Genomic DNA, 15,077 nt, shown 5'->3' with positions numbered 1-15,077 from the left:
CGGGAAAAACCATAGCCTTGACTAGATGAACCTTTGTTGGCAAAGTAATGTCTCTGCTTCTGAATATGCTATCTAGGTTGGTCATAACTTTCCTTCCAAGGAGTAAGCGTCTTTTAATTTCATGGCTACAATCACCATCTGCAGTGATTTTGGAGCCCCAAAATTAAAGTCAGCCACTGTTTCCACGGTGTCCCCATCTATTTGCCATGAAGTGATGGGACCGGATGTCATGATCTTAGTTTTCTAAATGTTGACCTTTAAGCCAACTTTTTCACTCTCCTCTTTCACTTTCATCAAGAGGCTCTTTAGATCTTCTTCACTTTCTGCCATAAAGGTGGTGTCATCTGCACATCTGAGGTGTTTGATATTTCTCCTGGCAATCTTGATTCCAGCTTGTGCTTCTCCCAGCCCAGCATTTCTCATGATGTACTCTGCATATAAGTTAAATAAGCAGGGTGACAATATACAGCCTTGAGGTACTCCTTTTCCTATTTGGAACCAGTCTGTTGTTCATGTGTTCCCTTATAGTTTCTCAATAGGAACATTGACTATAGTAGTGGCAGAGTGAGTCTCTGCCCTAAGGTTGTTTTTTTAAAACACACACGAAACCATTTTTTGAAACTTTATTTTATATTGAAATACAGCTAATTAACAATGCTGTGATAATTGAGGTGCACAGCAAAGCGACTCAGCCATACATATACTTGTGTCTGTTCTCCCCCAAGCTCCCTCGCATTCAGCCTGCACATGTTGAGCAGAATTCCCAGTGATATACAGTAGGTCCTTGTTGGTTATCCATTTTAAATACATGAATTTAAACTGTGTACATGTCAAAAAAGCCAATTTTTAATAAAAGTTATTAACCTGGGAAATAAGCTTAATCCAATAATGTTTTGAGAGGAAAACAGTCTTCATAAAATTATACAACCATTCTCTAAAAACACAAGAATTAAATAAAGATTTTATCAGAAATAGTTATTCCAAATAAACACTGAATTTTCAATAAGAGAAATGATGGCATTTTATCTTACAGTCTGTGACAGTTCCTTCTTTTGTAAGAAGTACATGTGTTCTATAATCAAAACATGTCAGAAAAATCATCTTACTTAGAAAGCTTTCTCATGCTAATGTAATTTTTTTAAATCGAGAGGTAAGTTCACCAAAGCAGACTGTTTAAATTACAAAAGTACTTATCGTCTTAAAAACTGCTTCCCCTACATGGTACTGTGCTATGTTTAGTTGCTCAGTTGTGTCCAACTCTTCGCAACCCCATGGACTATAGCCTGCCAGACTCCTCTCTCTATGGGATTCTCCAGAAAAGAATACTAGAGTGGGTTGCCATGCCCTCCTCCAGGGGATCTTCCCAACACAGGAATCCAACCCGAGTCTCCCTCATTGCAGGCAAATTTTTTACCATCTGAGCCACCAGGGAAACCCCAGAATACTGGAGTGGGTAACCTATCCATTCTCTAGGATAACTTTTTGACTCAGGAATTGAACCAGGGTTTTCCTGCATTGCAGGCAGATTCTTTACCAACTGAGCTACCAGGGAAGCCCCTGCCCCTACTTGATAGGGAGATATAATAATAAAATGTAAAAGGGGGAAAAAATAAAATAATGAAAGGTACTAAGAATATAATGTCAGACAGGCAAAGCTGGTTTTTAGTGAGCTGGTGACCTAAAAATCCAAATAGTTACTTTCTCCTTTCTGCAAAAGAATTCTGGTTCATGTGCTCTTTCAGGGTTGTCAAGGCCCACACTTATTCAGTCATGGACTTAACACACTGTACTCACTTTAAAGTGAGTTTTGCTGAATTTTCATGCATTATGGGTCCTGGCATTTTGTGCTTATGGGGCGCCATGTATGTTACATGTGAATGAGATGGCAAGGAATGATAAACATGTATATTGCACTGGCCCTTGTCTGCGGAGGTAAATCTTCCAAGATAATGGGGACATAATTGGTAAATGAAAAGGAAGAGAGTGAAGGAATATAGAGGACATACATATCCATACAGGGACTATTTTTGTGTGATGTTAGGAGGTGTTCTAATTTCATTCTTTTACATGTAGCTGTCCAGTTTTCCCATCACCACTTATTGAAGAAGCTGTCTTCTCCATTGTATACTCTTGTGTCTTTTGTCAAAGATAAGGTGCCCAAAGATGCATAGGTTTATATGTGGGCTTCCTACCTTGTTCCATCTGTATTTCTGTTTTTGTTCCAGTACCATACTATCTTGATGACTATAGCTTTGTGGTATAGTCTGAAATCAGGAAGGTTGATTCCTCCAGCTCCATTTTTCTTTCTTAAGGTTGCTTTGGCTATTCAGGGTCTTTTGTGTTTCCGTTACAAACACTGATCAAGGTGACATAACTGAGAAGTGAAATTTTCAGGGAAACGAGAAAATAGAGTATGTGATGCCCCAAGCAAAAGGAACGAAGGAATGGAAGGGGTTGTAAGTTCCACCATTTTCCCAAACCACCCGCCACGTTGGCTTTTGTCTTAAGTGGATAATGAACTGTAGGAGAGTGAATTTCATGTGACTTGGTGGGTATAGGCAGTAGAAAAATTTTTTATCATGGTGGGCATGATATCAGAGAACATGAAAGATAGAGTGTAATTGTAGAGATAAGACTTTTTCTCATGTTTCACTCTGAGATATTTCAATCGTCCAGCAATTCTGATGTATTACTAAGACCTCATTCTGGGAAATGACTCCTTCCTTAATGTCAGTGAATCAGTAGCTTTGATTTTTTTTTTTCCTGAATATCTGGACCCATAGCAGAGCTAAATTTCAAATGGTGCTTTGCATAGGCTGCCCTTATGATAGTCCAATTTTAGAGACATTCTTAACATTTATAAAACAGTGTTTTAGGTTAAAGATGATAGATTTAATTTCTATTGCTTAGAAAATATCAATGTCTGTTTCAAAAGACTCTGCATTATGTCTCAAAGTTAGAAACCAGAGTATCTAACTTACAAATTGCTTTACAAGGTAGTATTTTTTAATGGACACTAAAGTTAACAGTGAGTAAAGTTGGCATGATGTTATATTTTTGCAGGGCTTTTTGCTTTTTGCATTTGGGGACAGGTAGGAAAACAGAATTTCAAGGTGGACATTTTGGAATCCAGCTGCACAAAGTACAACCTAATTTCTTTGTGGAAAGACCAGATGCAGCTTATTTTGTCCCTCTGGGGCTATGTGGTGCCTCCTCTCTCTATCTCTCACCTAGTTTACTCTTCTCTTTGAACATTGGATTCCTTTATCTGTTATAGAACAAAAGCCTCTGCATCATGTCTCTTTGATGGTCCAGTTTGATCCCTGTACCACAGTATTCTCAGTCCCAGTTTTCTGGAAGAGAAAATCTGATTAGTCAACCATGGATAAGGGGTCTCTCCCTGGTTGGTCCAAGCAGTTGATGCTGAGTGTTAGGGATTCCAGTACTTTGGGCAGAGCAGATTCTCCAAGTGCAAGCGGGCGTAGGGGGAAAGGTTATTTCTTAATACATTAAAGCATGTGTGTGGTTTGAGCACTTGCATAAAAGGTGTTCATCTCTGTTCTGAGTAATAAACAGGTTTCATGGAATAGCTTAGGGCTAGGTGCTCACTCACATCACTGAGGCCTTTATCACTATCATAAACTGGCCATGAAAGTTATGGTTCGTTAGGCGATGATTTGTGTTCTGAACTCAGACGTGTTTGGCCACATGCTTTCACTCCTGTTTATCTTATGTTGTTGAATTTTCTTTATTGCAATTAGAAGACCATCTTCTCTTGGAAGGCAAGGGTAAAGACCTGATCTTATTTGAAGCAAATCTTTATGGGAGATGCTAAGAATTTGATTTTTTCTCTTGCCAAAGGCCTCCCTCCACTGCCTCCTTTAAAATTCTCTATAAATAGGGCCTCAAGGTCAAAAACATAATCTGAACAATAACTATTAACAAGGAATTATGTGGAAATAACAATTCTTACAGAGAAAATTAGAAAAACTGATTTCGTAGAAAAAGGGAGAGAGAATTTGCCTTCATAGCCCCCAACACCTCAAACTTTATTAAAGTGTGAATATGGCACTTCTGGGCTTTTAGCCTGGATGTCTAGTTCTAGGCTACTGTGACTTTTTCTAGCTCAATTAGAAAGGTTTGAGAGATTTTAAAAAGTGTTTCTAAATGATAGTGTTACATAAATATTCATGATTTGCAGTCCTCTGATATCTGGACCATTTAGAACTTTCTTCCATTAAATAATGACTTTTTTTTTTTTTGCTACAGGTGCCATCCATTAGCTAGTGACCAATGACATCCATTATGCATGGCCATGAATATTTATCTAGTGCCTTATGCCCGTACCAGAGAGGACAGGGAAAGAGGAGTTACAAAGAAGCTTTTCTTCCACACCAGTTGACCAGCTCAACTGAAGAAACTAAGTGGATCCATCTTCAGGTAAGCCTTCATAAAGGTAAAAGATGCATGCTCAGTTGTGTCCAAGCCTTTGAGACCCCATGGACTGAAACCCACAAGGCTCCAGTGTCCATGGGATTTCCCAGGGAAGAATACTGGAGTCGGTTGCTATTTCCTCCTATAGGGGCTCTTTCTGACCCAGGGATCAAACCCGGGTCTCTTGCATTTCCTGCACTGGCAGGCGGGTTCTTTACCCCCGCACCACCTGGGAATCACAGGTGAAGCTTCATCCATTGATATTCTGCTGGGTGAGGGTTAGCTTAACTGTTGAGAGAAAGCACGTGACAGACTCCAATGCTCGCGGAATAATGGAGTAGTTTGCCAGAATCTATTAATACATCTCTTTATCTGGAAGGCCTTAAGACAAGCTCAGTTCAAAATTTTGCTCAGTATCTGTGGGACTTAAGAGTTACTCACAGGCAGCCTTCTGAAGAATTGTCTGTTCCCGTTTTTACCAGCACTAGCTTTCCCTTCCTCTCCAAAACCAGCTGGTCTTATGCAGATGACACCACAGTCATCACTCAGTGAATGGATGGGAGAGAATTGGGACAGACAGTGAGTAGCCAGCCATGTGTCATTTATCTGCAGACATTACTGACATTCTACTCTATCACTCTAGACCTGGCCCCTTTCTTCACTTCCAGTAGCTTATTTCTACCATCATTTTGAGCATTTCTCTTTGGATATCCTACCATCAACTCAAACTCAATCAGTATCTGCCCCAAAGCAGCTTGCCTTTCTGATTTTCTGCCCTTGTTAATGATATCATTAAGCCTCAGAACCTATGAGTCATTATGACTTTTCCCCATTTTGCCAACACTATCAACCCAATGGCCAAGTCCTCTTGAAATGTCTTTTTGATGTGCACCTTTCTCTCCATTTCAAAACTAACAACATTATTTAAAGTTTCAAAACCTCTTGCTAGGGCTTCTTCATTTCCTTGCTTTCACATCCACTCCCTTCAAACACATCAGACTAAAATGTCCAGACTCTAATTTTGTCTTACAACTGTTCCCCCTACCCTTTTTTTTTTTTGGTCTGAACTGGGTGGTTTGTGGATTCTTAGTTCCCAGACCAGGGATGGAACCTGGGTCCCCTGCAGTGAAAGCTCAGAGTCCTAACCACTGGGATGCCATGGAATTCCTGGCTTACCACTGTGTGATGGCAGTTGAAAGCTTCTGCAGGATTTATTAGGGGGAGAGGTGGAGAGTTATGTTTGAGTTTCCATGAAGTCATCTGAAGATGCCCAGAAAGTTGTGGCTGTGTATGGTCTTCAGTAGTCACAGTTTTGAGGAACAATGTAGTAGACATCTGAATCTTTCTGGCATTGTAAATTATTAGTGTTTTGTCATTCACATATCTCTACTTTAACTGTAATTAGTTTTGTGTATGGTATGAGATAGTAATCAAGTTCATTTTTTCCTATATGGATACCCGATTTTTCCATTATCATTATTATTACAAACACTGTTCTTTTTCTATCCCCCCCCCCAGTTCCTTCTCATAAACCAAACACCCCTATACCTGTAGCCTTTTTATACAGCTATCTATTTATTCCCTTGATCTGTTCTTTTATCCTTGCTTCAGCAACGCACTCTCTCTTTTTTTTAGAAATATGTATTTATTTGTTTATTTGGCTGAGCTGGGTTTTAGCTGGGGCATGCAGGATCTTTAGTTATGGTATGAGGGACCTAATTCCCTGATCAGGATAGAACCCAGGCCTTCTGCACTGGGAGTGAGAACACACTCTCTTAAATAGCTTTATAATGAGACTTGCTGATGCTGCTGCTAAGTCGCTTCAGTCGTGTCCGACTCTGTGTGACCCCATAGACGGCAGCCCACCAGGCTCCTCCATCCCTGGGATTCTCCAGGCAAGAACGCTGGAGTGGGTTGCCATTTCCAATTCTCCAATACATGGAACTGAAAAGTGAAAGTGAAGTCGCTCAGTCATGACTCTTAGCGATCCCGTGGACTGCAGCCTACCAGGCTCCTCCATCCATGGGATTTTCCAGGCAAGAGGACTGGAGTGGGGTGCCATTGCCTTCTTGCAGTCAGTAAAAATAAGTCCTCCTGCAATGTTCTTCTTCATCGAGGATGTTTTAACTAAGACCCCTTTGCATTTTTCCATGTAAGTTTTAGAAACAGCTTGTCAAGTTTCATTTTAAAATATCCTATTGGTATTTTGATTGAGCTTGCATTGCAGTGGGGGAACAATGATATTGTCAACATTGAGTTTTCCAGTTCTTAAATGCAATGTGCTTTTCTAATAATATTGAATTTCCTTAATTTCAAACAAGAATGTTCTATAGCTTTCTGTGTAGACATTTTGAAAAATTTTTACTAGATACATCCCTATGTATTGATATTTTTGATGTTATTATGAATGCTATCTGTCTTAAGAATTTCATTTCTAATTATTACTAGTGTATAGAAATGCAATAAAGTTATTCTGATAGATTACCCACTGCTTCAATTACATCATCTATAAAAAGTAGATATTTTATTTGTTTATTTACAATCCCTAATCCTTTCTCTTTCCCTATTTTTTCTTTTTTCTATTGGTTAGGATCTCCAGTACAGTGTTGAACTTATGTCCAAAGTCACGGTGACGACTTTCAATGTTATAACTTTGCATATAAATGTTTTCTTAGATACCTTTTATAAATGCTTTGTCAGATTCAAGAATTTTATATTCCTATTACCCCAATTTTTTTTTTTTTAATCATTAATGGCTGTAGGATTTTACTGTATTCTTTTTCTGAGTTTTTTGAGATGATCAGCTTTTTGAGTTCTTCTTTTAATGTGGTGACTTAAATTAATTTTTAAATGTTAAACCAACTCTGCATTCCCAGAATAAAACCAATTTGATCATGATATAGTATTATTTTTTCATATACAATTTACTTTGACAATATTTGTTAAAAATTTATATATCATTATGAGAAAAATTTGCCTGGAATTTTCCTTTCTAGTTATGACTAGTCAGGTTTTATTGTCAAAGCTAGCCTAATTCCTCACATATTTGGAAGAAGTCATTGTGAAATCATTAATATCTGATGATTTTTTACCTGTTTTCTTGAAAATATTTATTACGGGTTACTAATGCATGGGTTCAATATCTGAATCACCTCTGGGTCTGTTTATGTTCCCTTTTTTCTCTTTGTTTTTAGTCACAGGTCTTGTTAGCATATCTATTAATTCTTAATTGAATTGTAGAATATATGTAATATCACTTCATAAAATTTTAAATATTTTTACTGGAAAAAAATCACACAAATTCAGCCTTTTTCATATCAGAATATGGTGTGATGCATTTTCTGGTTTGTTCAATGCTTTCAAAGCACAAAATGAATTCTGCTTTGGAAATATGCATGGGCTTGAAGCATCAAAGATTTAGATAAACAGATGAGAATCTCAGTAAAAATTAAAATGGAATGAGTTAGTATAAAGACAGAGCATATCTATTATACATTTGAAAAGTAACATACCCATAAAATTGAAATCTGTACTAGTAAAATAAAATGATTCTCAAACTGATCCACCACGAATTTCTGAATTGGTTCTGTTACAAAAAGAATGGGGGTGAAATTAGCAAACTTTCCTTAAACTTTTAAAATCTAAATAGAACAGAAATCCACACCTTAAAAATGTATTTTTTTTTCTCTACTTTATGGTGAGTCAAACAGTTCTGTTTAGGAACTAACTATGAAATGTTTCAAATAAATGCAAAATTTAAAAAAACCTCTTTCATGAAAATCCTTAAGACAATAGTAAACTCAAAAGTAGTTATTTTGTCCCCCAGCGGCCCCACAGGGTTTAGTTCACTTTTATAGGACACAGTTTTTATGTTTATCGAAATGTCCAGCTATTTTCAGTTGTATTTGACACGCATTTAATTTCTGTATGTGCTGGAGAAGATGGAGGCCTCTATTTCAGATCAGACAATTTGTTTTGATACCACTAATGACCTTAAATTTTAAATTGACTCTTACTTTTTGTACAGCATTCATACAATGTAATTCTAATACGCTGCACACAAGCTGAAATACAATAGGATGGCAATACAGTGTAAAAAGGGCTTGGCACTTTTTGTCATGCCTTCCATTTCCAGAATCTCACATTATTATATTTCTTAAAAACCCATTTTGCTGAAGAAATAAAGTTGATTTATCAAGGTGTAATTAGAAATTAATTTTTTTTCCCCAAAAACACGTTATACAAGCAGATTTATTCCCTGCTTATTTGTTAGAAGTAGAAAAGGTTTCAGCTTCCATGGCTTTTTCCCTCTTCAGATTTTTTCTAAAAAATGTAAATGGAAGGTATTTGTAGAATGTAACAAAAATAAGTTTTTTAAAGTAAAACTGATTTAAAAACAAGAAAATTAGCACATTTAGTGTTAATGACAACAAGCAGGTGTGGAACATGTAGAGTTGAGGAGAATGCATTTTTGCCCCCAGTTATATAGTAGCATTAAAATAAAGGAATGGGACTACATTTTCATATCAAATACCTAAACCAGTTGCAAATACCTAAATAATTGTTTTACAATTTGTTTTTAGATGGCAGTAATAAATTCTTTATTTGTAAAAATTCCAGCTTATAACCAGAGCCAAATCAAATGTGAACCCCCAACTGTCCCAGAATTGTAGGGTCTCTGTGGCCCACAAAAGGTAAAGAGGAAGAAAGAACACTTTTTTGGGGTGGGGGGCAGTGCATGCAATACGCACAGGCTGCTTAACTCACAGTAGGACAAGCAAATCATGTCCTCTGGAAAATAAAAAAAATAAGCAAAAACAAATAACCTTACATCTCCAAGGCAGTTAGCCAGCATTCTTTCAGTGTTCCAAGTAAAACCAAAAAATGAAGGAAGGAGAAAGGAAAGTATTGAATCATTCCTGGTTCCCTGTAACCAGTTTATCTCTCTAGTCATAAATAGATATGGAGAGCTTTCCATGGCATTACCAGATATTAATTTTAAGAAATTTAATTTTATTCTGGTAGGCAGTTATAGCTGGTTAAGCTCCTCTGTTTTTAATCTGCTGTTACTTCTAGAGATAGCCCCTTCAGGCTCTCATTCCTTCTCGACCTGGGCCATTGCTCCCTGGTGAGCTCAAAATTCCATCTTCCTGGAACCATCTAATCACTGTGTTCTTTGCTTAAAGGATTAGCCTTTAAGAAGCTGTTTTCTGCGTGGTTTCTCAGAGCCCTCACCATGCTTTCACTGGTTAAGGGGTCAGTAAATCACTGCAGATGGTGACTGCAGCCATGAAATTAAAAGACGCTTACTCCTTGGAAGGAAAGTTATGACCAACCTAGATAGCATATTCAAAAGCAGAGACAGTACTTTGCCAACAAAGGTCCGTCTAGTCAAGGCTATGGTTTTTCCTGTGGTCATGTATGGATGTGAGAGTTGGACTGTGAAGAAGGCTGAGCACCGAAGAATTGATGCTTTTGAACTGTGGTGTTAGAGAAGACTCTTGAGAGTCCCTTGGACTGCAAGGAGATCCAACCAGTCCATTCTGAAGGAGATCAGCCCTGGGATTTCTTTGGAAGGAATGATGCTAAAGCTGAAACTCCAGTACTTTGGCCACCTGATGCGAAGAGTTGACTCATTGGAAAAGACTCTGATGCTGGGAGGGATTGGGGGCAGGAGGAGAAGGGGATGACAGAGGATGAGATGGCTGGATGGCATCACTGACTCGATGGACGTGAGTCTGAGTGAACTCCGGGAGTTGGTGATGGACAGGGAGGCCTGGTGTGCTGCGATTCATGGGGTCGCAAAGAGTCGGACATGACTGAGCAACTGATCTGATCTGATCTGATCTGAAATGTACTGAGGGCAGGATATCTAAAGAAGGGTGGACTTCGTTTTCTGTAGGTTCCCTTTTTTCCTGGGATCTTGATCTTTTAAGTCCTGATTGCCCTGAAAAGCTCTGAACTCCAATTACTGTCTCCCTAGCCCAGTGAGAGAGAAGACTGTTGCAAGTTCTAGGTTACCACTTTCTGCTCAGTCTCCATGCTCCCATGCAGTGAATCTGAAAATAATTAGCAAAGAAAAAGAATGATTGATTTAACTTCATAAAACTTTGAAACTTCTGCTTGCCAAAATAGTTCAAGTGAGTTATATCAGAAATTGTATCTATGGAACTTCCCTGGTGGCACAGTGGATAAGAGTCTGCCTGCCAATGCAGGCACACGAGTTTGACCCCTGGTCTGGGAAGATTCCACGTGCTGTGTTCCACAGCTACTGAGCCCTTGAGCCCTAGAGTGTGCACACTGGAACTGCTGAGTCTGTGCTCTACAATTACTGAAGCATGTGTGCCTAGAGTGCATGTTCCACAGTGAGAGAATCCCATGAGGCTCAATAAGAAGCTTGCTTCCTGCAACTAGAGAGCAATCCCTGCTTGCTGCAACTAGAGAAAGTCTGCTCAAAGCAACAAAGACCCAGGGTGGCCAAAAATTTAGAAATGTAAATAAATAAATAAAAATTTAAAGAAATTGTATCTGTTTTCCTAAATTTTATCCATCCTTTCTGTAGTATACAGTTGTACATGGAATGTAACAGCCCAATCAGGGACTAAATTTCCCCATCACATTTGCCACTAAGTGTGGTCAGTGAAATATAAGTGAAAGCAATGCATGCTGATTTCTGGGCCAAGAATCATGAAAGGCCAGTGTACTTCCCCCATGCTCTCTTCCCACCTCAGCTGGAGGTAGATGATGGTAAGGCAGATGTCACAGATGCTTGGGTCTTTTTCTGACAGTAAAGTCACAGGATCCAAGCATCTAGGTCCCAAAATCACTTCACTGAAGAGCCATTATAAGTTTAGAGATCTAGTTGTTAGAATGATTTAGTCTATACTAGCTAAAATGTAAGGTTAAAGTTATAAACGGAAAATATATGTTGTCAGAATATATAACTTGCTATAATTTGAAAAGAGCCTTGAAATTCAATTAATAAAAGAAATATTTCAATAAAGATTAGAATAGAGGTACTTATCAAAAGAAGGTATTTTTAAGTTAACAATGATGTTCAAACTGACTACTGAGATTAATATCATGCATTAACAACAGGGTCTGGTATATAACCTATGAGATTAGCAAAAAAAACTTTAATGCAAGTGTCCAGTGGTTAAATGTCCAACAGAAATATGCTTGATGTTGATATACAATGTTGAATAATGACTTTATACTTCTTTTTTTTTTTGGCTGCACCAGGTCTTAGTTGCATTACTTGGGCTCTTAGTTATGACATAGGGGATCTAGTTCCCTGACTAGGGATTGAACCTGGTCCCCCTGCATTGGGAGAGAGGAGTCTTAACCACTGGACAATCAAGGAAGTCCCCATGATTTTATACATTGAAGCAGAAATAACATCCTGACATTTTTTCCGAAGGAGAAAATGACCGTAAAATGATGTAGCCACTATAATGTTCATTTTATCATTAAAAAAAAATGCCAACAGAAAATAACATTAGTGAGACCAACCATATATAAATTGTGCCAGTATCATAAAATTTGATTTATAACATATTTTGAGTATTCTTTCTATGAAAAGTTATTCTTATGTAAATATATACATTTAACCTGTATGGATATGAAAGTTGGACCATAAAGATGGCTGAGCACCAAAGAATTTATGCTTTTGAATCAGTGCTGGAGAAGACTCTTGAGAGTCCCTTGGACTGCAAAGAGATCAAACCAGTCCATCCTAAAGGAAATCAACCCTGAATATTCATTGGAAGAACTGATGCTGAAGCTGAAGCTCAAATACTCTGGCCATGTGATGTGAAGAGCCAACTCATTGGAAAAGACCCTGATGCTGGAAAAGATTGAAGGCAAGAGGAGAAGTGGGCAACAGAGGATGAGATGGTTGGATGGCATCACCAACTCAATGGACATGAGTTTGAGTAAGCTCCAGGAAATGGTAAAGGACAGGGAAGCCTGGCGTGCTGCAGTCCGTGGGGTCGCAAAGAGTCAGACATGACTGAGCAACTGAACAACAACCACCTCTGTGTGTGTGTGTGTACATGTGAGTGTGTATAGAGATAGAAAGAGAGATGTGAGAATCTGAAAGATATTTACCAAAATGTGTATGGTGATTCTCAGTTGTGATGGTGTTCCTGCTTTCATACTTGTACATCTTTGAACTTCCAGCAACACATCATTATCACCCAAAGTCTATAACATACATTAGAGTTCACTCTTGGTGTTGTACAGTCTGTAGGCTTGGACACATGTATGATGACATGGATCCGCCACTATACTATTGATGCTTATGGTGTACAATGTCAGTTTGGTGATCTCCGAAGAAGAAGATTTAGCTTCCGGACCAAGGACCAGGCTTGATCACTTAAGAGCTTTTGTGTAGCAGTTTTATTAAAGTATAAAAGGGGACAGAGAAAGCTTCTGACACAGATATCAGAAGGGGAATGGAGAGTGCCCCTCTTGCTAGTGTTAGCCAAGGAGTCATATAGGTTTTGATTTTTACAATAAATCAAAAGAAAGTCTCAAGTTTGTGAAAATTTTACCAGACCCACTCCCATAATATACATTTTAAGATATCAGGATTAGTCAGAAGGTTTTCAGGAAGGAGAAACTGTCCTCAAGCAGGATACATTGTTATTATATAATACCTAGTACAATGGCACCCCACTCCAGTACTCTTGCCTGGAAAATCCCATGGATGGAGAAGCCTGGTAGGCTGCAGTCCATGGGGTCGCTAAGAGTCAGGCATGACTGAGTGACTTCACTTTCACTTTTCACTTTCATGCATTGGAGAAGGAAATGGCAACCCACTCTAGTATTCTTGCCTGGAGAATCCCAGGGACAGAGGAGCCTAGTGGGCTGCCATCTGTGGGGTCGCACAGAGTCAGACACTACTGAAGCGACTTAGCAGCAGCAGCAGCAGTACAGAGTTTAAACTGAGTTGTTTGTTGTGTAATCATCAGTTCTGGGTTTAAAGAAAAACGTTTTATGTGACTAAGACTAAGGAATGTAGAGGGAAAAAAAAAAAAGATTTTGTCCTTTCTTCCTCCTTGAGAACCCCAGACCCCTATCTCCACTTCTAGAGCCCCAGACCCCTTTCTCCTTCTCGGGGACCCCAGACTTCTTATCAATCTGCCTAGGAATTAACTCACTATCATACAGTTTTACTGCCTGAAGAAGCTTATGCTTTTTAAAGTGAGAATTCTTTGATTAAAGCCACAATCTCCTTCTCTCAAAACAATGGACCTGGAAAATGGACTTACATGGACATTAACTTTTCAGGTAATGTCAGGAATTTCAGGCTGCCTGAGAACCTCTTCGGCTCAGAGGACTGCATTTAAACCCAAAATAGTAGTCCCTTCTAGAGTCTTCCCAAGGGCAAACTAAGCAAGTTATCTTATGTACCAGTGATCTTCCTGGGTGTCTTTCAGAACATTTTAGATGCCAAAGAGGAAATATTTCTGCATTGCAATTTCTGTGTAATGTTTTCTCATAATGATAAATTATCCTTTAAAAATTATTATCATATCAAATAGATAAAAAGTAGTTTGCCTGGGTAAGAAAAATAACACAGAAACTTTCCTTTCTCCTACTAAAAGCTCTTCATCTATCATGTAGCTTTCAAGCATAGTGACCTTTCTTCTATTGATATTTCTGGCAGAAATCTTGGAAACCTCAGTCTAACTGTAAGTATTCCCAGCAATAGATAAATCATTATTAGGAAGTGAAATGGACACTTTGAGAGTTGGATATGTCTGCCCATTACCTGTTTAAAAGTTTTGGAGGAAGTTAATTTTAATATGATCCCAGCATATATTGGTGGCTTATTTTTGTTTTCATTAATCTCCTCTGTCAAAATTACGATTATAATTCATTTGTTTACAAATGTGTGTCTTCTGGCGACCCTGTCTCCTGAATGCCGTCCTCCTCTTTCACCATATTTTCCTTCACTTTCTTACTCAGATCCCACTGTAGTTGGCTCACCTTTTTAAATGCCATGCTCCTGTCATGCCCTGGGTCTCCACCTGCGTATGTCGTTTATGGAACAACACGTGTTTAGAGTGTTCTTTCTGTTCTTTTACCTCTGCTAAGTTCATGCCGTCTGTAGTAAGCAAAATGTCATTCGTTAAAAATGATAGTATCCTCACTTCCAGGCTTCCCTGGTAGAGAATCTACCTGATGATGTAGGAGATACGGGTTAGATCCCTGGGTCAGGAAAACCCTCTGGAGAAGGAAATGGCAACCCACTCCAGTGTTTTTGCCTTGGAGAATCCCAATGACAGAGGAGCCTGGTGGGCTACAATCCATGGAGCTGCAAGAGTCTGACATGACTTAGCAACTAAAGGACAACATTCTTAACCTCCAGAATTCGTGTGTGTGTGTGTGTGTGCGTATGTGCGTGCACTCGTGTGCACTTAGGGATATAAGTGCAGATAGAATACAGTTGCTGATCAACTGACCTTAATCAGCCTGGATTATCCACGTGGGCCCAGTGTCATCTGAAGGATCCTTAAGAGTGGACGAAGGAGGAGAAAGAGGAGAGTCAGAGGACAATGAGACCCTAAAGAAAGGCACGTGCACAGAGATACAGCGTTGTTGGTATTGACTACAGAGGGAGGGAGCCATGAGTC

The sequence above is a fragment of the Bison bison genome, unplaced genomic scaffold (genome assembly GCF_000754665.1).
Source record: "Bison bison bison isolate TAMUID 2011002044 unplaced genomic scaffold, Bison_UMD1.0 scf7180017864134, whole genome shotgun sequence".
NCBI lineage: Eukaryota > Metazoa > Chordata > Mammalia > Artiodactyla > Bovidae > Bison > Bison bison.
The sequence above is the reverse complement of the archived record's forward strand: the minus strand, read 5'-3'. Positions refer to the sequence as shown.